The 27098-nt window shown below is 36.8% G+C and overlaps 1 protein-coding gene across 2 annotated transcripts in view; it reads right to left on the bottom strand.

The window, feature by feature from the left end:
* LOC149081017 (dipeptidyl peptidase 4-like) overlaps positions 1-27098 on the bottom strand; it is a 174834-nt gene that overhangs the window by 84968 nt on the left and 62768 nt on the right. The gene's annotated exons all lie outside the window — the stretch shown is intronic.

Here is a 27098-nt window from a genome sequence, read left to right as displayed (position 1 = left end):
GAATGCGAGCCGGTCCCCTATTTGAAAAAGTCTCTCCGCATAGAGCAGGCAGGCCTACAACACGATACTGACAAAACATGAAAATTCAAGCATTTCCATCTTCACTTCACGAAACGGAAGCCAGACGGCAGCATGAACACGAAACAAGCGCAACTCGACAACATAAATACGTCATGGCCAAGCATACACTCAGAACACATGTTCCGGCATGAGCCGATTCGTTAGAAATTCTGTAGAGGAATGTGTACGAGGTGCATGTTCGGTTAAGGAGTAGTTAGAAGCAGATCAGGATATGCGTGCCGATCTCCCCGTAAAAAAAGTCTCGCCACTGAGAGCAACAGGTCTCTACAATTGTTCAATCATTACATTTCACTCATAGTTAGAAGAATTGATGGCAGATGGCAGCACTACATATAACAAGCATTACATAGAAGCAACCTTCACGTTAGGTTCAAAACACGTACACGTACATTCCGGCATGCACCAGTTCTTTAGAAATTCCTTAGAGGAATGTGCAAGTAAGTAGTCAGATAATTGATTAATTCGAATTATTTCCCAGTGACTTTGGACTTAGAATTAATCGAGTTAGGCTGTATTTATAATCATTTCATGTAATTTACTGTAGATACGGTAGTGTTTATAAAAATGGGGAGTTGGTTTGTCAGCATGGGTTTTACCAAATTTAATGGTCAGTGAAAGTGTTAAACCAACAATAATGATGCAATATTATTTTCTTCAGATGAAAACATAAAATTTAAATTATGTTTGTAAGAAGTCCAGCGAACTGGACAATCCGACCCATTTTAGAATCTAATGCGTCACTCACGCAAAACCAATTTCAGAAACTTCTCACTCCCAAATACGATATAGACGGGGAGTTTGGTTCTTATGTGCATACGAAATTGATGAGAGACGTTAATACCGATTTCATCAATGTTTTCCATTCACTTTTGACCACAGAAAAAAATAATAAAACTCTTATACAGGGTGTTTGTTGCCTTGAGGCGGCGGCGAACTCAGAGGATTGATATTAGGCATCGAGAGGAACGAAAATTGCCATAGAAATAACATGGTATCGCAAACCACGTTGGTTCAGTCGGTGAAAATCGCAAAAATAGACGTCGCGAGTCTGAGCTAATCCGTAATCATGCTGCCAAGTAAGAATGGTTTTTTGCACTTATTTATTTTACTATTTTTTGTAGGCCTACTTATAATTGTACTTTATTTTGTACACCACATGCTGTCTTGTAATCACGCATGGTGTCAAATGAATGTTTTTTCTACTTATTATTGGCCTTTTTGTCCCACTCGACGTCACACCCTTCATGAGTATTTTTGTGATTTTCGCCGACTAAACGTGGTTTGCGATACATTTTCTGTATCGCCTTGATGCCTAACATCAATCACCCCACTGAGTTTGTCGCCACTTCTAGACAACACCCTGTATAACCCACCTAAACGGAACGCGGCCAAAAACGTGAACATAACATTGAATCAATTGATTTAATGTTATGTTACACTGTTAAGCCTTTGCCTTACAAGAACACGGAGAACTTAAGTGTGTGCGACAGGTGCGGCAGCAGCACCTGGTGCCGCACTCACGGTAACAGAAGTTAAAAAATATATATCATCATAAAATATCGCCAAAAATTCACCTTTTTTTTCCTTCCAAAACCATAGAGGGATCACAAAAAAAAAAAAAATAAATAAATGTTTGCTCCAGGAGACTAAATTAATTTTTGTTTATACAGTCGAATCCCGTTATAACGAACGTCAGGAGACGGAGAAATCACTTCGCTATAATTAAATTTCGCTATAAAGGAATTCCATTGTACCTATGCAAACTTATCCGGGGGGATTAGAAAAGTGTTCGGTGGGACACGACTGTAGTTGTGACTCAAAGTTACCTAGAGCCCTGAATCAATTGTGGGTGGTTGGGGGGTTTGAATTATTGAAGGCTTTCGTCAATTCTGAAGTTACTTCTTTCATCAAATCTGAATTTTCATTAATTTTGAAATTCCTTTGGAGCTATTTATTTCATTAATTTTAGCTGGAACTAATTCATTAAAGATGAAATCATTTTATTGTGAAGCTATTTCTTTCATTGATTCCGAAATTTCATCAATTCTGGGATTATTTCTCTCAAATATGCTCTATAATCTTCATTAGTATTAAAAGTGCCTCTTTCATCAATTTTAAAATTTTCTTAATTTCTGAATTTTTATCAATTCGAAATTTCCATTAACTTCTGTGTTAATTTAACATTCAACAGCGCGTTTACATGTTCATATTCCGTGTATAAATAAATTTCCTCAGCATTTCAGTAGGTATTCTGTAACAACGTGTGGATTTTTTTGGAAGACGCACTCCCCCCCCCCCCTCACACACACAAAGTTAACACACATTAAGGGGGGGGGGGCTGTCTCAAAAATATTATAGGCTAAATGAAGGGGCTCCCAAACATTTCTGGGGAGGCCCCGAAATCGTCAAGACAACACTGGCCTGCATCATTTTCGCACCGATCCCCGCGTCTGTAAAAGAGAGAGACAGGCCCTGCAAGAACATATCAGCGCAAAACATTCCCCCGGAAAGTCGCCATCAGCGATCATGCTCCCATCTCCGGATCTGGTCGGTGGTCACTCCTGAACTGACCGGACCATATTGCGGGGACCATACGACCAATTCGCGATACATACCGAGATAAAAAGTCAATATTTCCACTCACCGGCACTTCTTGTGGCTGCCTGTTTGAGTTCAACTGAGGGGTGACATCGTTACTTTTACTGTCAGCGGTCATATTTTCCGATCTTTCATCCACCGAATGACAATGATATCGAGCACTGGAATTTTCGGACAGTTCTTGTTCTGGATGATTTCCGTGCTAACACTTCAACCACTCATGATTCTATGATGCAAATATGAATCCACTTTTTTTTTCCCCTCCCCAATTCGTGGGTATTTTCACGCTTTGGTGATGTTATGTATGCAGCAGCTTCCAGCAAAAAAAAAAAAAAAGCGCAGTTAATAATAATTCGGAGTATTCCTGGCGGAACAGGTTCTCGAGATACAGGTCAACATGGAACATGTATCCACAGTTTATGTTGTCCTAGAATCATGTCTGGGTATGATATCTTGTCGAAGATTCAAGATATGACCCGAAAAAGATCTGTTTTTTGTTTTATGGGCGGGATTTCAATACACCCCGACACTGCGCGAGGAAGGGCATACCGACGCTTGCGCTTGTCTCACTCCGACTGCTGCTGCCTTTCACTTTCCTCGCTACAAAAGATGATTTGCGCGTGGCGACAGATCCCGGTATGAATTGTCGCCAATGTTACGACGTTGATAATGCTGCAATGAACGTCGCCAACGCAGTTAGAGAGAGAGAGAAAACGACGCCAAAGCTGTGATTGATATTCCAATTTCTTTGGAATTGAATTGAATTATTCGGATGAGGAATTAATCGAATTCGTATTGATCGAATTTTTCTTTTGTTGACAATTTCAAGAACATTCGAAAGCTTGGTTATAATACATTGATTAATTAAAAATTTCGTGTCTCCATAAATTTATGATAATAGTAACAACTAAACAATAATGCCCCGCGCGCTGCTGCCAGGGTTTTCCCTATGTTAGGCCACTGAGGAAATGACAAACCATTGTAAAGGAGTAAAGATGTCTGAAACGCATTGACTGGGAACCAAGGAAACAAAAGCAAACATTCTAAAAGCCATTGTTGAGGTGAGAAAAACCATTGTTGCCGGACAGTTTTTCGATTAATTCCGGACATTTGTCTAGCTCTGACGAACTTCCAAAGTAGCCTATTGTTCCAGTCAGGTCCTGTTTGGCATATGTAAATTACGGTAAATGAGATAAATAGGTTATTGCACATAATAACCCGTTATTCTGCATACTTACTAATCGTCTTGGCGAGTTTGATAAATTTATCATTTTTTACCGACGAATATTCGTAATACCCAAGCGTCGTTGGTAAATTTGATAAATACTTGAAATTTATCGCCTTTATCTGTGACTGTGCATAACACCCTAGTGTAATTGGTAAATTTGATAAATATGAAAAAAAAAATGCAAATGAGTCTAGTATGTGTGGGGAATATAGTCGGACGCCGATAGAATAACAAATTTTACGATCGTACCCCGATATGATGATACAATACATGTATGAATTATCATACGTATCATATAGCAAAATTTATCATGTTTACCAACGACGTGACGCTTGGGTATCATGCATAATCACCGACAAAAGTAATAATTCCTTTAGTACTTATTAAATTTACAAACGACGCTCGGGTACTAGTATGTATAATACCAGTAAAAGTAACTAACCTTTCGGTTAAAAAAGAGAGAGAGTAACTAACCTTTACTTTAAATTGAATTCTGAAGATTTCAGATAATTTATACATAAATATAAATAATACTGTATATATAATATGCTCATGAGATGTGGATAGCTGTGTGAAGGAAAACCAAATTTAATCGTACAGCAGAAATATTGGAAAAAGTCGTTAAAAAAATAATAAAAATTGAAAAATTCTCAAAATATAAACCTTTATTATTATTTTTCTGCATGAAATAAAAATTTAAAATTGAGTTTTGAAGTTAAGAATTGAAATCAATCGATAATAACGGAAGATAACTGGAAAGAAGAATTCAGAAATAAGGAAATAAAAAGAAGCGCGAAGGGGAAATTTATACTCATTGCAGAAAAATTTAAATAGCTGAATTGAAATGAAGAGACGAAGAAATCGATCTCTTCCCTTATAAAGGTGAGAAAAAAATGAGACCTAAATAAAATAAGAACAAAAATAAGGTGTGAAAATTATCGGTAAAATTGGAAAATGGGAGAGAAAAAAAAATATATATGGATAGGATTAAAGTGAAAAAAAGACGGGGAATACAAAAAAAACTAAAAATGAAAATGAGCCAAAATAAGAAATTAATAAATAAAGGAAAATAAAATAAGATAAATGAACAAACATGAAAGGGGAAAAAAGAATGGAAACTAAAATATAAGTGAAGAATAAAAACCAAAAAAGTGAAAATAAAAAAATTCTAAATTGACAATCAAGAAGAGAATAATATTGATAAAAATCGGAAAGTTTCAAAAACTAGAAAAAGCAATAAAAGCAATAAAAAAGATATACTTATAGATAAAATACAAAACACACGGAGATTGATAAAGAATAAAGACGTAAAACGTTCCAATATTGAAAAATGCTAAAAATCAAAAAGTAAAACAGAATTAAAAGGAAATGTGTGGAAAAATAACACGACGGAATAGAATAAACGAAAAAAAAAAGACGTCTGGAAAAGAATGAAAGCAGCAAAAAACCCCATAAAAGTGTAAAAAAGAGTAGAAAACTAGTTGAAAATTGGGAAGTAGGCCTAAAAAAAAAACAAATATAACTTTGCAAAGAAAATTAACGGGAAAACGTAAAAAAAAACTATTTGAATTTTGCAATTTATTTCTTAGGAGAAAAAATTAACATCTCCAATAGTTATAAAAATTTGGAATTTCTTCTAAGTTTATGTATGAAATTTAAAAAAAATGAATTATGAAGAAAAATGCGCGCAAAACAAAATACTATGCTCAAGGAAGAAAATGAATACACGCATTGAAATGAAATAGGAATGAAAAATTGTGAGAAATTATTTCTTCCATAAATACGAATTTTTCATTAATTTTGAAGTCATGAATTTTTATTAGCGTTGAAATCTCATGAATTTCCATTAATTCTGAAATTGTAAGAATTTTTATTAATGTTGAATCATTAATACTAAGGAAATATTCTTTTCCATTAAATATGAATTTTTCTTATTTGTGAAATTATATGGATTTTCATTGTGAAATGAAAACAACAACAAACGTTATTGATTGTACAACTGTTTCCGATTTTATTTGTAACCTAACCGTCATTTATGTTGTTTCACCAACGCATTCTCTTGTTCTCAGCCAAACAACTGTGCGTGTGCGTGCGGTCTGTCTCTTTACAAATCTACAATTTTAGATCTATCGTTGCCAAATTTTGCGTATATACCAAACGGGACCCGACTTGAACCATAGGCTACTTTAAATGTTCGTCAGAGCAGGGCAAATGTCCGAAATGGACGAAAAACTGTCGGGCAATAATGGTTTCTGGGCCTCAACAATCACTTTCGGAACGTTCATTTAATTACCGTGGTTCCCTAGTAATGCGTTTGAGACATATATATGCCTTTACAATGGGTTGACGCTTCTTCAATGCTGCCAGTATATATATATGTATAATAGTTTATGCCTTTATAATGGTTTGCCATTTTTTCGATCCTCCCAGTAATGAAGCTTTTTGAATAGACGTCATCAGCATCACTTTGAGGGTCAGGCAAAGGATGATCCCCATAGAAATCAGTGTTGAAATTGCTGGTTTTACTGTACAAATGTGGAAATTTAGTGGGGTATTTCGCCACATCAATAATTTAAAAAATTGTATTGAATACTTCTTGATTTTTGAAATATTGAATTCGCTTAGATACATATACGAAGCCCAGAAAATTAAATAATAATTATTATTTCCATTAATTATTAAATAATAATTATTAGCCGGACCTACTTTGGACATCCATGTTGTACATCCATGCAATAGCATTGATTTCAACTTTTTATTTATATCTTCTCAAGCATGAAATTAATGTCCCGTATTGTCTTTTAATATTCAAATGCATAAATTCATACAGTTTAGGATGTTTTAAAATTAATTATGGGACCATAGAGTACATGGAAGAAATTCCACAGGTTAACTAAACATTTTTGGAAGCAGAAACAGGCAGATGGAATTTCGGGGGGGGGGGGGTCGAAATACCCAGCGCTCCTTAAAAAAGAAAATATTCGCTTCTTCGTTTCTTTAAATCTAGATTCTTTCATGAGTCGCGCAGGAAGGCGCCTTATTGATTAACATAGACCCGGTTTGTATGTCCCTCAAAGAAAGAGGGAGATATCACGTGATCCAAAAAGCCTCATTAAAGAAAACCCGGGCAGCGCCTGGTATTATGGGTAGTTGTAGAATAAAATAATTTTCATTAATTATATTAATTTAATTTCCATTAATTCTGAAATGAAATGAATTTTCGTTAACATGAAAATTATATGTGTATTAGGTTATTATTATATGTGTATTAATTATATGTATATTATTATATGTGTATTAATATATATAATTATTAACATATAATAATTATATATATTAATTAATAATATGTACATTACATTTCCATTAATTCTGAAATTATTTTTTGTTAAATATGTATGTATTTCCATTATTTCTTATTTCAAACAACGATGCATGGAAGTCGTAGAGTTAGTAGGTATTAAAATGAAGCAATAACAAGTATAAATTTCAATTTTTGAGTTCCATGCATTTATAAGTGATCAATTACTGGTAATCCCCGCCTGAAGAAGCATAACAAGATTAAAAAAAAATGTTTAAATCTTTTTTTTTGTTCCATCAAACTGAAAATATCCCTTTAGGGAATTTTTCCTCTTAAAAATCATTTCCTTGAAGATTTTCTTGGAAATGATAAGATGGAAAGTTCAGCGCACCAGGAAATACGCCTCAGGGATAACTACTTTTTAATTGGACATTTCTTATCAATATACATACTGAAAGAGAAAAATCGACTCTATAACATCATTTCAACATTATTTTCTTACTCTATAATCTCATTACTGTTTCTTTTACCTGAAAAATAAAGTTAATTTAGAATCAAATTTTGAATAATTATTTTTAAGTGAAATCTGTGAAAAATAGAATTAATTGAATAACGTTCACGTAAAAATTCCATTATATGAATTGATATACTGTATTTTTCAATATTAAATTGAATTATCATTTCAAAATTGAAATATTTTTCAATATAAAATTGATATTTCAAAATTGAAACATTTTTTTCAATGTGAAATTGAATTTTTTATCAAGCATTTTTAAATTGAAGTATTTTTCAATATCAAATTGAATTATCATTTTAAAATGCGAAATGACATCTTGAAAATGGGAAATGTCATATACATGGGTCCTAGTCAGGCCCGTGTATAATTATAGCTATTTCCTGGGAAAAGAGCCCTTTGGGTGTCAGGTGAATGTATGGATTTGATACTTAATGAATACATACCCACTTAATGAATACAAACTGTTGTGGCAAAGCGCACTATACTGCTACTGAATCGGCAGAGTAACGATGAGGGGGGAAGGGGGGGGGGGTTGAGTAGGGTGACCAGATGAGGTGCCTGCAAAATAGGGACAAATCCCGGAAATCGGTGTTAAAATCCGGGACAAAACCAGGACATTTTCAAAATTCTCATTCGGCGGACATTGCAGTGCAAAATTGGAAACAAAATGTATTACGAAAATATTATTACACTACTACTACTACACAGAGGCGCAAAAACGAGTAAAGCATAGGGATGGGAGCCATGGCTGTCAAACGTACCACGTGATTGAAGAGCATATGCCATGAAGGGTGAGATGCGTTACATTATAAAGGAGGGAGGAACTTAAGAAATCTTAGTCTCATATTATAACGTATATACTCCTACGAACAGTCGACACTCGGTTTACGAACTTACCGATTCGTTCCGGAATTCCGTTCGCAAACCGAATTGTTCAGCAACCGAAATAGTTTTTTTCCTCCATAGGAAAATCAATGTAAAATTGGTTTATTCGTTCCAAGGACTCCCAATATGTTTAGTGTGAACTTTCACAGCAGTGCTTTGAACTTAAGTGAATAACGAAAAACCGATTGAAATCATTAGATTAACACTGAAAACGCTCTTCCCTAGAAGAGACAATCCTAACTCTGCGAGATAACGGGCTTGTATTCCATGCTGAAGCAAAAGCGGAGTCATGTATGGTTTCTATGATACAGTAAAATCTCTCATTTGTGGATAACGGTGTTACAAAAAAAAAGTCCATTCGTTAAGAGGGATTTTACTGTAGCATTTATAATCTCAGTGCTAAAGTTCTCGACATTTCTGCCTGCAAAGCAATCTGGACACAATTCCTTCAAAACTGAATTCATATTTCTCTAAGTCACTTGCTGCCAATCAGTATAATCATTACGTATATTGCCATATCAAAAGCTACCAGCAACGTAACACATATTAACATAGCAACATATAAGAGTGAAATAACAAATTCCTAGCCCAATATCGTAGCTAAAGTTAACGTAGCTAAAAGTTAAATTATAAGAAAATATTGAAAATGATTCTATTTCATTGCGAAAGCAAAAACCGGGACAAACAGACGTCCCGAAAGCTTTCTTCGGGACAGGGCGAAAAATGGCAAAAAACTGGGACATCTGGCTACCCTATAGGTTTAAGGGATTATTACTACTCATTGAAACCCCGGTATCACCAATTATGGTTTCCAAGTGTTCAAAATGGAAATACTTTTCTATATCAAGTCGAATTATCATTTTCAAATTGAAATATTTTTCAGTATCAAATGAAATTATCTTTTCAAAATTAAAAACATTTTCAATGCTAAACTCAATTATCATTTTAAAATTGAACAATATCAAATTTTCAATGTCGAATTGAATTATAATTTTTTTTTTAAATTGGAGTATTTTCAATGTGAAATGGAATTAGCATTTTTTTAAAATTGGAATATCTTTCAATGTCAAATTGAATTATTTTAAAATTGTATAGGCTACTCTATTTTAAATAGCGAAATTTATTATTTTTTGTTTTAAAAAATTTAATTGGTTTTTGAGAGATACAAGAATTATAAATCTTACTTTCCGTTCAAGGTCTACGATTTTCATTGATTATTTTATAAGAACTCAATTGATTTCCGCTTAATCCGCACCAGTATGTGTAATTAATGCGCTCAGAGATTATTATGTTTTGCCAATGGAGCTTCCCGACATGTTCAGCATTCCGACTATTATCAGCCGGTATCGCTGTTTGTTTCAGATTATCAAATCCTCAATCGGCTAATAATATTGTCTCCTGAAAATGACCGATGGTCTGCCGTTATCGCGTTAGTGACCATATGATTTGAAATCACAAGACGCGATTCGAGAAACATCTGTGTCGGTTTATGACAGGGATTTTAAACGTCTGGAATATTTTTGCCCTTTATTAAATCACACGCGCTTCCCCCTCCTGGTTAATATTCCCGAGGAACTTCTAAGGAATAGGGGACGCGCTAAGAGATTTATGCCCTGAAACGCCGAAGAAAACGCTTCCATCAGGGGTCTTCAAAGCATGGCCCGTGGCCGAATTTAGAGCTCGGAGCTTTTTTGTCGTAGCCCACCGATCATTTTCGGAATTGATGAAAGAAACAATTCCAAAATAAATGAAAAACAATTCCAAAATAAATGAAAAACAATTCCAGAATAGTTGAAAGAAACAATTCAGAATAAATGAGATATAATTTCGGAACAAGCTGATGAAAACTTAGAATTAATGAAAAAAATAATTCCAAATAATAAAAGGAACAATTTCAGAATTGATGAAAGAAACAATTCCAGAATAGATGAAATATACAATTCCAGAATAAATTGATGAAACCTGAGAATTAGTGAAAGAAACAATTCCAGAATTAATGAAAGAAACAATTCCAGAATTAATGAAAGAAGCAATTCCAGAATTAATGAAAGAAGCAATTCCAGAATTAATGAAAGAAACAATTCCAGAATTAATAAAAATTCAGAATTCTTGAAAGAAATAATTTAAGAATTGATAAAAATTCAGAATTCTTGAAAGAAATAATTTAAGAATTGATAAAAATTCAGAATTCTTGAAAAAAATAATTTAAGAATTGATAAAAATTCAGAATTAATAAAAGAAATAATTTAAGAATTGATAAAAATTCAGAATTAATAAAAGAAATGATTTAAGAATTGATAGAAATTCAGAATTCTTGAAAGAAATAGTTTAAGAATTGATAAAAATTCAGAATTCTTGAAAGAAATAATTTAAGAATTGATAAAAATTCAGAATTCTTGAAAGAAATAATTTAAGAATTGATAAAAATTCAGAATTCTTGAAAGAAATAATTTAAGAATTGATAAAAATTCAGAATTAATAAAAGAAATAATTTAAGAATTGATAAAAATTCAGAATTAATAAAATAAATAATTTAAGAATTGATAAAAATTCAGAATTAATAAAAGAAATAATTTAAGAATTGATAAAAATTCAGAATTAATAAAATAAATAATTTAAGAATTGATAAAAATTCAGAATTAATAAAAGAAATAATTTAAGAATTGATAAAAATTCAGAATTCTTGAAAGAAATAATTTCGAAATTAGTGAAAAAAAAGTATATATAAATCAATGAGGTGAATAAATTCGCAATTTCTGATACAAATTATTTCTCAATATCAATAATAGAATAATTTCATAATTATTGAACGAAATGGTTTCAAGATATATTGAGAATGGAAGTACTCTCTCAAACTTACCGATAATTCAAAGTTATTTCAGATTAAATCCTAATTAATTAGTTAATTAATCCTCGGGATTAAGTAATTTAATAAGTAATTAATCACAAAATTTTTCAGAATTAGTGAAAAAAAATTGTTTCAGATCTAATAAAAATTGATAATTACTAAAATAAATAACTCAAGAATAAACAAATGTCTTCAATTATTTTGTATTTTTTTAACTCAGGGCCCCCCCATTTATCCTTTCTATAAGGATGACACTAAATTACATAAGTTGGCGACCAGCGGGCTTCGTGGGAAGTTTCAATTTTGACCGCCGTGTCTGAAAGATTGTAGATCCCTGGCTTATACAGTACAGCTGCAGAAATGATAGGAATGTCGGAAAAAACCATACATATTTCCATTGCACACTGTCTTGGTCACTCACATGATTGAACGCTGCTTTGGTCACTTACATGCTTTCCCACTATTGTGGTCACTCTCATGATGCTTGCACACTGTTTTAGTCACTTACATGCTTGCACACTGTTTTAGTCACTTACATGCTTGCACACTGTTTTAGTCACTTACATGCTTGCACACTGTTTTAGTCACTTACATGCTTGCACACTGTTTTAGTCACTTACATGCTTGCACACTGTTTTAGTCACTTACATGCTTGCACACTGTTTTGGTCTGGGGCGTGGCCAGAAATTACGTTCGGGGGGGGGGGGGAAGACCATCAAACCGAAAGATACCCAGGCCACATCACCATATGGCAATATCGGCTCATTGTCCACACGGACTGGATACCTCTGGCAATTCATTCATAAAAAAGCATACATTACAATCATAACAACTATAAAAGTGGAAGACCACTTTCATTCCGGGGGGGGGGGGGACCAAACAAAGTGATAGAACAATAGATTTGGCCATATTTTTCCCTTTTTTTTTGGTCATTTTCTCACATTTTGGGGGGGGGGGAACAGACCCCCAAGTCCCCCCCCGCTACGCCCTTGGTTTTGGTCACTCCCATGCGCACACTCTATAAATCATTCACATACTTGCACACTGGTTTTGGTCACTCACATGCTTGAACGCTGCTTTGGTCACTCACAGGTTTTCACACTATTTTGGTCACTCACATGGTTGCGCACTGTTTTTGGTCATTCCCATGCTCACACACTCTATAAATCATCCACATGCTTGCACACTGTCTTGGTTACTTACATGCTTGCGCACTGTTTTTGGTCCCTCCCATGCTCACACACTCTATAAATCATCCACATTCTTGCACACTGTCTTGGTTACTTACATGCTTGCACACTGTTTTGGTAACTCCTACGCTCAAACACACTATAAATCACTCACATACCTGCACACTGGTTTCGGGCACTCGCATGCTTGCATACTGTTTTTGGGATCTCGCATGCTTGCACACTGTTTTGGTCACTCACATGCTTGGACACTGCTTTGGTCACTCCCATACCTCACAGGTTTTCACACTATTTTGGTCACTCACATGCTCACACACTCTATAAATCATTCACATGCTCACACACTCTATAAATCATTCACATGCTCACACACTCTATAAATCATTCACATGCTTGCACACTGTCTTGGTTACTTGCATGCTTTCACACTGTTTTGGTTACTTGCATGTTTTCACACTGTTTTGGTAACTCCTACGCTCAAACACACTATAAATCACTCACATACTTGCACACTGGTTTCGGACACTCGCATGCTTGCACACTGTTTTTGATCACTCACATACCTGCACACTGGTTTCGGGCACTCGCATGCTTGCATACTGTTTTTGGGCACTTGCATGCTCACACACTGTTTTGGTCACTCCATGCTCACACACTCTATAAATCATTCCCATACTTGCACACTGGTTTTGGTCACTGAAATGCTTGCACACTGGTTTTGGTCACTCACATGCTTGCACACTGGTTTTGGTCACTCACATGCTTGCACACTGGTTTTGGTCACTCACATGCTTGCACACTGGTTTAGTCATTCACGTACTGAACATGCTCTAGGCATGTTCAAGCTCACTAGCTCACTAGCATGGTTCTTTGCGTTTATTCCTCCCCCCCCCCCAATTCCTTCACCCATTTTAGTAGTAATTACTAAATTTGTCGTAAATGCATTTTTATTGCAAGATCGCAATTTCCTGCATTTTCCCTGATGATGTGTACTGGACCTAAGTATGAATATGAAATTTTCATTTGGACCCATATATTGATATTACTGATATCAATTACAACAGTTGAATAACTTCTCTTTCAGTTAGAATCGAATTACCAAGTCCGCCTGCAGAGCACCTATGTCCAGTGCCGTCTCAATGCATGGGCCCACTCAGGCACGGCCCGTTGGCCTCAAAAGAGGAGGGGCATCATAAAAATGAAATTTTAGTTGAAATTTTCCAGGAGCATACATGCAAATTTGCGTAGTAGGGCCTCAGAAAAATCACTTGGCCCCCCGGGGGTCGATGCTGCTCTAAAGTCGTTCCTGCCTATGACGCCATCCCGGATCACCTCTGGTCCACGGACCATAGGTTGAGAAACACTGGTGTAGATAATTTCCAAAACAAAAGCACAAAATCGCAATGACAATCTTGATGATCATATTACATAATCACTATTTAGAAGGGGAAAAAATAATTCTCATGAGATAACAGGTGTTCCCCCATTACACAATTTTAACGTTGTGAAAACACATTGATATCACGCATGTACATGTCTTTAACAACAAAAATAGTGGGTATAGCCCCAACAACAACTTCAGTAGCGTAACTGACACACAGACACCGGAAACAGGTGACCATGAAATCACGTGATACTATCCATCACTACCTCTTCTTTCACATGAGAAAAAAAAAAGTGACGGATTCTGGTGTTTATGCAATAATAATAATTCTCATTAAAATGAACAAAAATAATTTCCATGGAAGAGATAGCTAATTCACGAAATACATACCCCTTCCTCGTATCTAGCATAGCGATCATCATCGCTTTGGTCCAAAGGTTTATAAGTTGTCTTATCTCTATTAAAACACCATGTGAATTGATGATAATTCATAATTAAATAAAACAACAACACCACGATGTTATAATTATGCGTCACATGTTTTATCGAGTGTTATCTTCTTTTTACTATTATTATATGTGCGATAATTTCAAACAGGAACAGTGGGTCGAGTAATGACAGACCTACATTTGGTAACTTCTTTTTTCACCCCGATTGTGTGTGTGTATCGGTGACGTCACGCGTTTTTTCCCCATGATTTTCCCTACGCCATAGAATTTTGTTCGTTGTCATCTCGTGACGGCGCTAGTATTTCCCCCCCCCCCTACTTTTTATGCTCCGGCGCACAATCTTTTCAGTTAGTTAGTGGACTAGAACATGTGTGTATGGGGTGACCATATGACCTGTATTTTTGCGGATCGTTCTCGTAATTTGTGTTTCGTCCCAACTTTTTCTTAAAGAGTCCCGTTTTTTCCCTCCTTGTTTCCAACGGGGATTCTTGAATTTTTGAAACCAAGAATTGAGTGAAAAATTCACTTGCCTTCGGCAATTTTTTTGACTAATTGGCAAATTAACTTGAATTTAAAAAAAAATTGTCGGCAATTGACACCTTCACTTGCCTTTGACAATTTTTTTGACCGTAATCGGCAAATTTACTTGCCTTTGACAATTCTTTTGGTGGTAATCGGCTACCTTACTTCCCAAAGGCAGTTTTTTTTTTGGGGTGAACACACACACACACATACAATCGGCCCTGCTTAATCGGATATCAACGATTCATGCTCACAATATATGATTAAGAGGGTGCACCAGATAATGCTACTTAAGAGCATTATCTGGTGCACCAGATAATTTTTACTGGCATCTTACTCAGTGTGCCAAAGACGGGAGAACCTTAGATAGTTTGTGGCCACTTGAAGATTTCCCCCCCCCCCATTGATAAGTGCCTTAGGCTGGTATTACACTATAAAAGTTTTCTAAAAATCCTTTTATAAAACTTAAAAAATTCAACCAATAAGATTATCGGTTGCATTTGCTCGAATGTAACCTATGAGCTTTATATTGGTACGAATTTTCGAGTTTTATAAAAGGGATTTTATCAAACTTTTATAGTGTAATACCGGCCTTACAAAGCCACTTTAGTGATCTCTAAATGTTTCGCGGATCTTTCAAGTGCTCTGAAAATGTTTCCGGGCTGCTTAAGTGTTCTGGAACTGTGCCAGGCATCACTCAAATGATCAGCAATTATATGCCGCGGATCACTTAAATAATCTGTGAATGTGTCACGGGTAACTTGAGTAAAGTAGAACCGCACTGGGGACCACTAAAGTGCTCTAAAACTTCGTCACATGTCGCTCAAGCATTGGCGTACGCAAAGGGGGGATTTGGGGTTCTAACCCCCCCCCTCCTTTCAAGCCGAGATCATAGTGTTATTTTGCAGGAAAAACGTAAACCCCCCCCCTTGAGAAAAAAAAACTGAACACTCCCCCCCTCCCCGAGAAAATTCTGCGTACCCCTATGTACTCAAGGGATCTATAAATGTGTCACGGATCGCTTAAGTGTTCTGGAATTGTACCACGGGTCACTTAAGCGATCTGTAAATGTGACGCTTAGTTCATTTTTACAAAATTAGGTTTGAGGAGGACAGGCCGCAACAGATAACCCCAGGGCCGTATTTGGTCCACAGGCCAAGGGCCTTCATGTGATTTATCATTATATGGCTTAGAGGGTGGGTCGCAATGAATTTATTCATAGACTTCAAATAACACTGAAATTAGCAGAAATTGATTATAATAACATATATAAGTATTTTCTTCCGAAATTTCCATTAAAAAATATTTTTTTGCATTAAAAATTTTTTTGATCGTCGTGGGGGGGGGGGGGCCCGTGTACGTCTCTGATTCCACCAATATGCGTTAGGGTTCAGAGGGGCAGAGCTGATGACGAAATGTTGCTGACAAGGGGGGAAAAAGGGGTCACAGTTTTGCTGACGGGGAGGGGGGGGGTCAAAAATGGCAAAAAATTTGCTTACGAATTACTTGAACGGCCCCCTTACCTACTCCCAAATGTATTTACCTTTTTAACATGGGAATATATTTTCCATATAAATTTGAAATGTTTCATTCTATAAAAACTACGTATATAGTGGTTGATGTGTATTCACTGGTGACGCGTGAAGTGTTAACATTCGATTAACGGCTTTGCGTTCAAGATGTTTGCGATAAATTTGAATGATCTCTATCAGACTTATAGATGGTAAATATGTGGTGGCCTTGTTCCACGTTTTACCGCTTCACTTACGAGCGATATGCGAGAAATTCGGATGATCTCCGCTTGATGAATCGGCAATAAATATGGTAACCTAGTTCTAACCTAACTGCATGTTAGAAAAAAGGAAAGAAAAAAATGAAAGAAAACAGAAGTGTAATAGATAATATATTCTCTCTTATCTGTAATACTCACATGTAAGAGAGTAAGGTACGAAGCAGATTTATGTTTTCACCCTTACGCACCAGCTCTCTTTCACTTTATGTACATGTATATAGTAGAAGGATACATTACAGAGCTAAAAAGAACAACTTTTTTTTATTCACAGGGTTGCAACAAAGTTTTGCGGTGAGGAGGAGGGGAAAGAGAAGACAGGGAGACGTGTTTGAATTTATTCCACCGGCGTTAGGACTCAATATTACGTCCTTGACCGCAAAGTGGTTAAGAAAGGGAAAGAAAGAAAGAAAAAGAAATAAGGGTGTGGAAGAACAGTACAGAGATATATTTGGTAAGAGGGTATTAGTACAGTGCGCCTTACTTTTTCGCCCTTACCTACAAACGTGTTCTTTTACTTGTTCTCAATTCTATGTACAGTGTATATATAATAGCAGGATTAGTTCTGAGAATGATATATGTGGAGGGAGGAGATGTGCCGTGGAGAACGAGGGGGGGGGTGGGAAAGCTGAGGCGAACCACCATCGTTATTTCAGTTGCTCGGTATCAGTTTGTCGTTATCTTGTTGAGATATCCTGATGGTGGTGATGGAGAACAGAGAAGAGAAAAACACGCACGCACGGCTTTATTTCATATGGTTACAATAAACCTTCGCTATGGTTTGGAAAAAGAGGATGAAAAAGTCAACAAGATTGAATTGATTCCCTGGCATTTGGACGAATATTACGTCTCTCAACGTAAAAGGGTTGAGAGAGGAAAAGTCGGGGGGGGGGGGACTTCAACATTGTCTCTATGGGGAGAAACTGTGGTTTCCGGAGGATTTTATCCATATTAGCAAGGATATCCGTTTTCCGATCAAGTGGGGCCGACTGCAATTGGAAACATTACTAATTTCTCTGGCTGTACATGGCTACTTTATTTATTATAATTTTGCATTTGTAATTGGCAAATTCACTTGATTTTGACAATTCTTTGGCTAGCAACCTTACAGCCCTAAGACAGTTTTTTTTGGTGCAATTGGCATCCTTACTTGGCTTCGGAAACTTGTCTGGCTGTAATTGGCTACTTTACTTGAATTGGACATTTTTTTTTTTCGTCTGTAATTGGCAAATTCGCTTGTCTTTCGAGAATTCTTTTGGTTGCAATCGGCAACCATACTAACTTAGGATAACTTTTTTGTCTGTAATTGGCAACCATACTTGCTCCAGACATTTTGTCTTAGTGGTAATTGTCTACTTTACGTGCTTTGGGCAAATTTTTTTTGGCTGTAATTGTCTACCTTTCCTTCCTTTGATAATTTTTTTGATGTAATTGAGTTTAATTGCATTTGACAATTCTTTTGACTGTGCTTGGCCGCCTCACTTGCTTCAGACCATTCTGTGCTACAACATAGCCACTGGAAATTTCAGCGTTTCCGCTACTGTCAATAGCCTATACCAAGGGTGCTAAACCTTCTGAAGAATGTGAGCTACTCTACTGATTTGAAAATGTGCCTTGGGCCATCTAAATTAGTGATTTGCAAATGTGCCGCTCGTCATTCAAGTGACGGGCATTGCCTCTCCCCCCCCCCCTATCCAGCGCCAAAGGTGGAGCATATTGATACTACTGTATATGCGTATATATGAACTGACGTTCATATATACGCATATCATCACCATCAAATGACTCCAAGGGCCACATTTAGCCAGGGCCGTTTAGAGAGCATCATGGGGCCCCCGGACAAAGTGATTTTTCTGAGGCTCTACATGGAAAAATCTTAAAAAATTCAACTTCTCATTTTTCTGAGGCCCTCTCTTCTCTGGAAGGGGGGGGCGTTCCCGGGTGGGCCCCATGCGTTAAGACAGCACTGCATTTAACGTGTGGGCCATGGGTTGAGCACGTATGGCTTTTAGCCACTAAAATCCAGGCTGACTCATCAACCACCATTATTGTGCAATAGACGTCAGTATTATCGCTACAGCCAATTAGAATACACCTTTACAAACGCCTTGCAGCTAATAGCTGCTATGCCGGTTTTTTTTTTTTACGATTAGACGTCACTTTGAACAGCAAACAGGTTTGTTACGCTCGATGGTATGTAGTCGTGTATGTTACGGGATTCGCTATCGATGACGTCACGTATTCCCCCTCGCGATATTTTTCCCTACGTTTTTCCCCCTCTTCTACAACAAAGTTGTTTGCGATGTGTCTGGAGGATAAGGAAAAATAACGTGATAAGTCGACGTCTTTTTTTTATTTTACGTTCGGATTAGTCCGTCTTTTACTACGGTAATTTGTCGTAATCTCGGTAAAGTGTGAGATTTATATGCTTTTAATACGAGGAAAAAGTAAAGCTTATCTGTGATGTATATAAAAAACACCAGTTGGAAAAAATGTACAACTTTGTTGTAAAAATGAGGAAATGTCGAGAATGAGGCGAAAACAATGTGTGTTTTTTTGTTTGATCGGTCGTGTAAACTCGAGATGAATATATTGGCCATGAGGTGACTGACCTAAGACTGAATATCACGGTGTAATCACCTGGTTGATTTCGCTTGTGGTAGACGTCGATTTTTTTTATCGAAATAGACGTCTGGAAGGCGGTTCCCAACCTGTGGCACGTACTAAAGTTGTGTTCGGTTGGTACGCGAAAGGTAATCGCTAGAAACGGTATGCGAGTCTCTAGTGCTATTTCAATGGGGCACCCATGTCCGTTCAACTGGAACTAATGCTGCGACCTATCAAATAACAAATACAACTATTGAAATTCTTCGATTGGAATTGATGACTGAATTTTGAATGTTGTACCGCATAGGAAAAGTTAGTATTATATGGTATTGCATGGTAATATTAGTTAAATTGTCAAGTCTGTATGAAAATTATAACCGTTGTTATATAAAACTAATTATCGTTAATCACGACATAATCGTTTATGGCTTTGTGTAATTGATGGAACGGATTCCGGCCATTCTTTGTGATCTTTATTTTGAAATGCCTGTAGAGGACGTCCTAGCCTATCTTACTAACGTTAGCTCACCACACAGAAACAACAACTGTTAAAATTTTGAAGCAAACTTGATAACTAATATATTATTGCTTCTAAAATAGTTATCAATACCATACAATACTGACTTTTCCTTATGCGATACAAACATTCAAAATTCAGTCATCAATTCCAATCGAAGAATTGTAATAGTTGTATTTGTAATTTGATAGGTCGCAGTAATAGTTCCACTTCAATGATGTCTACATGTAATATAATGTGTACCCTGTATTTTTTGTGTACTTATTTTCAATATTTTCCAGAAAGCGCATTCTTACTGATAGAATTTTATTTTTACCCGGTTATTGGTTCTAGACAAAAGTTACAAAGAAAGGCATTTTTTCGGGGCGAATAGATAGATGGAAACGCTCACAACCCTGGACCGATACAAAGCACCTTACTTCCGTTACCTCAAAAGAGGCAAAGTTACGTCGGAAAAGTTAAAAATTTATAGTGATGGCTCCTCTTGCCCCGTGCTCGCAAGTATCGAATCACTCGCGTCATTCTCCCCATGAAGGCAGCCATCAACTCGATGCAACGTACAAGCCATTTGACTAAAATGCATAGCTGAACCCAATGATTAGGGAGAAAAATTGCACGTGCGCCCAGTGGCACATAAGGGCCGGAGACCGCAGCCTGGCATTTCGAAGTGTGGGAAAAGACTTGTGGGCAAGAAAGAAGAAGCTGGCATGTTGAAGTGGCAGAGATTTGAGAATGGTCTAAATACACAAATGTATACAAAATATACATATACAGCGCCTCCACTGTGACGGGAAACGAAGAAACAAAGCCTACGTCCACAGTGCTGGGCAGTTTTGTTTCCCTTTCCTTTTACGGAATATGCAGTATACACACACACACAGAAAACGCACAGAGCCTCCACTGCGACGGGAATAATCAAACAGAGCCTTCTTTGACAATGCTGGGCATTCACATTTGAATTACTCACATATATTATTTACATTACAAAAATTTTCCCTTTTTATACTATTGGGAATGCACATAAACATTACTATGAAGGCAATACATATTAGAAACAAATATCACCATGAGCTCATACAAATATTCAAGGTTCAGGTCGAATAAGTTTAGAGTCTGAGAATGACTGAGAATGCTTCTTAATGCACAGATTTTATTGCTGAGCAGAGAAAAATTCCCTATATTGCATAAAGTAGCATGTTATTTTGTCACATGTATCGATTTCTGTGCACAGAGCAGGGGCGTCGGAAGTGTTTCGAATCTGTGGGTGCCCGTCTTGAGATTCATGTAGAAAAAATTGGATTTTTGAATCAATTCTGTGGGTGCTCGGACCCGTTCTACAAACTTCCGTGGGTGCTCGAGCACCCACAGCACCCCCGGCTCCGACGCCACTGGCACAGAGATACAGGCCAGTGCAGGTGAAATAAAAGAAAGATGCCCCCCTCCCTCCCATCTGAGATAATAAGGATCCCTCGTATACTATCCCGCGTTTTTTTAAACCACCGACAAAAATATTTTTTCATCTCAACCGTGTTTTTTAACCAGGCTGATGTTTAGTACTTTTTTATATTTTACGGATGGCAGCAAGGGTTCAAATGTAAAGATATTATTTATTATTTACGTACTCAATATGCAATTGAAAGAGTTTAAAAGGGTTTCAAGATACATTCCTAAACTTGGCCATAAGGACGCATGCGCACTCATCTGGATGCTCTGGTTAAAAATGTGGCAAACTTTCTAGGTAGTCTTAATGACGTTACAGATGAACTTGGCAACCCGTGCGGAGGCCTTCTATCTCTAGGAGGTGCTGAACAAAGGTGTTTAGGGGAGTGGACTCTTATTCCATCTTTGAACGTAGAACAAGTTTGCGCTTCAAAGTGATGTCCTGGAAATCATTAAATATAAGCAGGGTACAGTGATTGGCTATAGCGGTAATACTGATGTCACACTTCTGACCAAAGATGGCGGGGTGAGTCAGAGTATTTCAAGGAGCTCTAGGTGCAGCTACAGACGTGAGGAAATGTCAAAGTACGTTTGACACCGCACGGTAAGTGCCATAGACATAGAATATGTAATGTATGCCTATGGTTATTACATTTGGCCACCGATTTGCGGTCCTTCTGAGACTACGAATGGTTTTAGTTTGTATGAAGAATCGTAGCAGAAACATAGCATAAATCGAATATTTCGCCATTACTTCCTTCGCTATTTTGGATTTAGTTCTCACTAGTTCCGAGGATCTTGTTGAACAGGTTTCGGTGGGGGACGGGTTTTCTTCCAGTGATCACCGTGTCGTCAGTTTTCACTGTAACTTTTCTTCGAGTAAGGTTGATAACAAAAGACTAGTGCCTTGTTTTCGGAGAACTAACTTTGATGTTTTGAGAGGAAGGTTAGCGGAAGTTTTCAGAGACCGGTTGGAATCAATCGGGGTGGTAAGTCAATGGGAAGAATTTAGTACAAAGGTATCTTCTGTTTTGCACGACATTATTCTCTTTGTTCGAAAAAAGCATGTTTGTACATCGCGGCCCCTATGGTTCACGGCGAGCGTGCGTAACCTTTATCTTGAAAAGAAAAGAGCATTCAAAGAGTATAAACGTAGAAATCTGTCATTCTTTACTGATAGAAGAAAGGCGTTGAAGAAGGCGTTGTAAAAAGGAAACTGAGTCTAGGTTGCCAGACAACATTGGCTCCGACCGAAAATCATTTCTTAGATACGCCCATAATGGATGTAAGGGAACAGTTGACCCTCTCTCGATAGGAGGGTCTAGGATAGAGAGCAATGTAGGTATGTGTAACGCTTTCAATGACTTTTTCGCGTCGGTTTTTAATACAAAATGCGATATTCAATGTATGGGTGTTGGATTTTATTACATGGAGTAATAAAATCATCAACGATATCCAAGTGGAAGACGTGGAGGTCCTAAATCTTCAAAAAAATGTATGTGCGAGCAAAGCACCAGGACCAGATGATATCTATTACAGGGTCCTCAGGAAATATGCTATTGAATTGATGGGGCCAGTCGCGCAGGTCTGCTGGCGTAGTGTTGCTGAGGGTATCGTCCCAAGGGATTGGAAACTTGATAATTTTGCTCTGATATTCAAGAAGGGTAGTAGAGAAGCTGTTAACAATTATCATACAGTGAGTTTGACGAGCTCCCTTTCGAACATTTTGGAAATTATTATCAAAAAGCAAATGGTGAAATGGCTAGACGAGAATAGTGTAGTGTCGGATAATCAGCATGTCAGGAAGGGGGGAAAGTCATGTGTAACTAACCTCCTCTGCTTCTATGATCACGTGTTGTTCTCTGCAGCGAGACTTTTTAACGGGGAGATCGGCTCGCGCAGAGAAGAGCTGAAGAGAGACTTCATTTTTTTGAATATGTTTACATTGGATGAACGCAATTGTCGGGGAGATATGATCGAAGTGTACAAAATTTTCAACGGGACAGATAGGAGGAACCATGGAAATTATAGTTACACCGTCAATCGACTGCAAGGGGACACCAGTATCGATTGGTGAGGGACAATGCAAGGTTATGGTGTCACAGGGAATTTTTCTTTAATAGGGTTGTTAATAAATGGAATAGCTTACCCTCGGAGGTAGTAAAGTGTGACACAATTGACACGTTTAAAAAGAAATACGATAAACATGTTGGGGTAAATCGAGAAGCTATCCATTCTTAGAATAAGACAACCATAAGTATTCTTTATGGGCATTGTATGGGCATATATATATATATATATATATAGTGTTTATAATTTTTGTGATTACATTTTTAGTTGGATTGCTGTATTTTAGTAATGCATGATATTCATACTTGTTAGCACGATATTCATACTTGTTATGGACATCTTTTTCTCAGCCACCTCGTTGAGCATTTTGCTTGTTGTGGTCTTGTATTTGTATTCACGGACGGTGTGTTTGTATCACGGTGTGAAAATTCACAAACAATCGTGAGCAAAAAACGAATGTAATGAGACAAATAAAACTGTAATAACTATATCCAGCTGTTATCAAGAGCGTTGTTCAAACAACAAATGTGCATGCAGCTGGACAAGCTGCTCATGGGACACGAGAAGTTATTTTTAAGCTTTTATGCTCCCGTCTTATCTGTAGGAATTTGAAAGAACGACTTGGGATTTGACACATTTGAGCCTATCTTGCTGTGGCCCACACATAAAACCCACAGTAATACCCTTAATATCCAGAATTGTGTTACACAAACTTTTTTTAATATGAACAGATAACCTACTTTTCTCGTGTATACTTACATTTCTATGTACATTTTTATGTATGTGGATCCCAATCTTTCAATCATCAAGTACCCTCCTGTAAAAACGTAAGACGCTAGCGTACCTCTAAAAGTACGCAAGACGCATGATTTTCGTACCCTTAAAAGGGGGGTCCCTACTTATTTCTTACAGTACATAAGCCTTGTACTCATTTTTGTAGGGTTACTCATACCTTATACAAATTTTTAAGGTATACACACGTTTTGTACACATCACTTTTTAGAGGTACAAATGTTTCGTATGTGTCGCATTATAGGGGTACAAAAGCTTCACATGCATTTCAGAGGGATACACAAGCTTCATTCTTATTTTTAGGGCTGCAAAACCTTTGCACTCATTTTAGGGGGCACATAATCCTCCTACGCATTTTAGGGGCACACGAACTTCGTATTCATTTTGGGGGGGGGGGAACACAGAACTCCTACGCATTGCAGAGGTACACAAGATTAGTACGCATTTTAGGAGTATCAGCTTCGTACGAATTTTAGGCGAACACAAGCCTCGTACGAATTTTAGAACACAAGCTTCGTTCACATTTTAGAGGGTGCACAAGCCTCATATGCATTTTAGGGATACACAAACATTGTACGTGTTTTTCAGGGGTACATGGACATCGTGCACGTGTCTGGAAAAAATCAAGTATCCTACGCATTTCCAGGGATACTCATATGAGTAACTTACCCCGGCCCGGAGAATATGATTCGCAATACGGGGGTTCCCCGGAGGGAGCATTTATTTTCTCATATGTACGGGAGTATATATACACGCCTCTTACAAATTTCTATCGGTACGTAAGAATAGTCTTAATAACGTGTGATTAGCCTTAATCATACCCCTAATACGTGTGTGTGTGTGTGTATATATATATATATATATATATATTATTTATTTATACCATACGTGTATCATACCCCTTAAATATGTATGATTACTATTGAAATGCAGAAAGGGCTTTCGTATCCCTAGAAATGCACCGAAGAATTAAGCTAACCCCGAAACACTCGTACCACTCGAAAAATGCGTGGTAGGCGTATGCGTAGGATGACTACATAACACTAAAAATGCGTGAAAGCAATGCGCACCTCCTTTGAAATGCATATCGAAACTTGCTGATCCCATACTCACATGCGTAGGACTACAAACTTACGTAACCAGGCTCACGTACCCTTTCACATGCACAGGCCTACAAGGCTTGCATATGTACCCTCAGAAATGTACAGATGGTTTGAATGCGAAGAAAGCTAGCGTACCCTGCCGCGTTTTGTATCGTAAAATAGATGTTTTTTATTGAGAGAAAGTGGGGAGCTTCATCTCCTAATAGATAAAGGGAGCGAAAAGAAAGATGAGCAAATAATAATAGCACTGTACCGTAAAATACGGAATGCATGTTCAATGCATGAAATTCACTCCCACATAATATTTGTGGTAGTAGCTGGATCCTAGTACTACCCCATTACTAGTAGCTGGATCCATATCACAGTACGATAATCACTTATTTACATAACAATTGCCATGTCTACTCACTTGATGTGTGTAAGGTTTTCAATAGAAAGCAAACATGCTCGAAACGTGTTGATCCATCTGTATTTCGAATTTCAGACACAACTCAATTTCATAACGACATTCACAAATAAGTACTGAGTGACAATTTGAAACTAATGGAACTAAAAAGGCAGAATTAATGGAAAAATTAATTTTTCCATTAAATCTGGAAAAGAAAGAATTCCAGAACTAACGAAGGAAAAAATCCAGAACTAATGCATGAATTCCAGATATAACGAAAGAAAAATTTCCAGAACTACTGGATGAATTCCAGAAATAATGAATGGATAGCCAAACTAATGAAAGAATTCCAGAAATAATGAATGAATAGCCAAGCTAATGAAAGAATTCCAGAACTGATGAAAAAATCTCTTGAACTAACGAAAGAAAAATTTCAGAATTGATGAAAATTGAGAACTAACGAAAGAAAAATTTTCAGAACTAATGAAAGAAAAATTTTCAGAACTAATGAAAGAAAAAATTCTATAACTAATGGAAGAAAAATTCTAGAACTAATGAAAGACAAAATTCCAGAACCAATGAAAATTTGATAATTGATGGAAAAAATAATTCCATGACTAATGGAAATTTGAAACTAATAAAATAAATAATTCGAGAATTTGGTGTTGCCAATCTTTATAAGGGGCCAATGGCCTGTGTGCAAATAAGATAATTCAATTATTACTAAACAATTCGAGAACTAATGAAAGTCTTGAAACCAATGAGAAAATTCCAGAACAAATTAAAAATTGAAACTACTAAAAGACAAACCTTGGAGAACTATTGAAAATTGAGAATCGGTGAAAGAGATTGACGAAAATTGTAATCAAGAAAAATCATTCCAGAATTTATGGAAATTCGGATTTGATGAAAATCTAAAACTAATGAAAGAAATAATATGTACACTCATGTCCATAAATTAAGGATAATTCAGAATCACACGGAAATCGAAATCTAAAGTAAAAATTTCACCTGTAGAATTATCACACACATCTGCAAGAATGATATGCAAATTTCAGGAAGCCACCAGATGATGCCGATAGTACGTCACAATGACGAGAGTGTAAGAGGGGGGTATATAACGAATGGTGGCAAAGAAGTGAAATTCTTCACAAGAGTTCTGTACGGCGCTCAGTGCCATAAGCGAATAGTTATGACACAGAGGATGCATGTGGATGATTTTTTACGTGGTAGAATTATCGGCCGCCTGGAATGTGGGCGTACTCAGATGGAAGTATCCGAGGAACTTGGAATTGCCCAAAGTGTCATCTCTAGACTTTGGCAACGATTCCAAGATAACGGAAATGTCAGTAGACGTTACAGTACAGGTCGCCCCCGAGTAACAACGCC

The sequence above is a fragment of the Pholcus phalangioides genome, unplaced genomic scaffold (genome assembly GCF_987345545.1).
Source record: "Pholcus phalangioides strain wild (caught in Gottingen) unplaced genomic scaffold, Ppha-v1.0 ptg000010l_1, whole genome shotgun sequence".
Lineage (NCBI taxonomy): Eukaryota > Metazoa > Arthropoda > Arachnida > Araneae > Pholcidae > Pholcus > Pholcus phalangioides.
The sequence above is the reverse complement of the archived record's forward strand: the minus strand, read 5'-3'. Positions and strand labels throughout refer to the sequence as shown.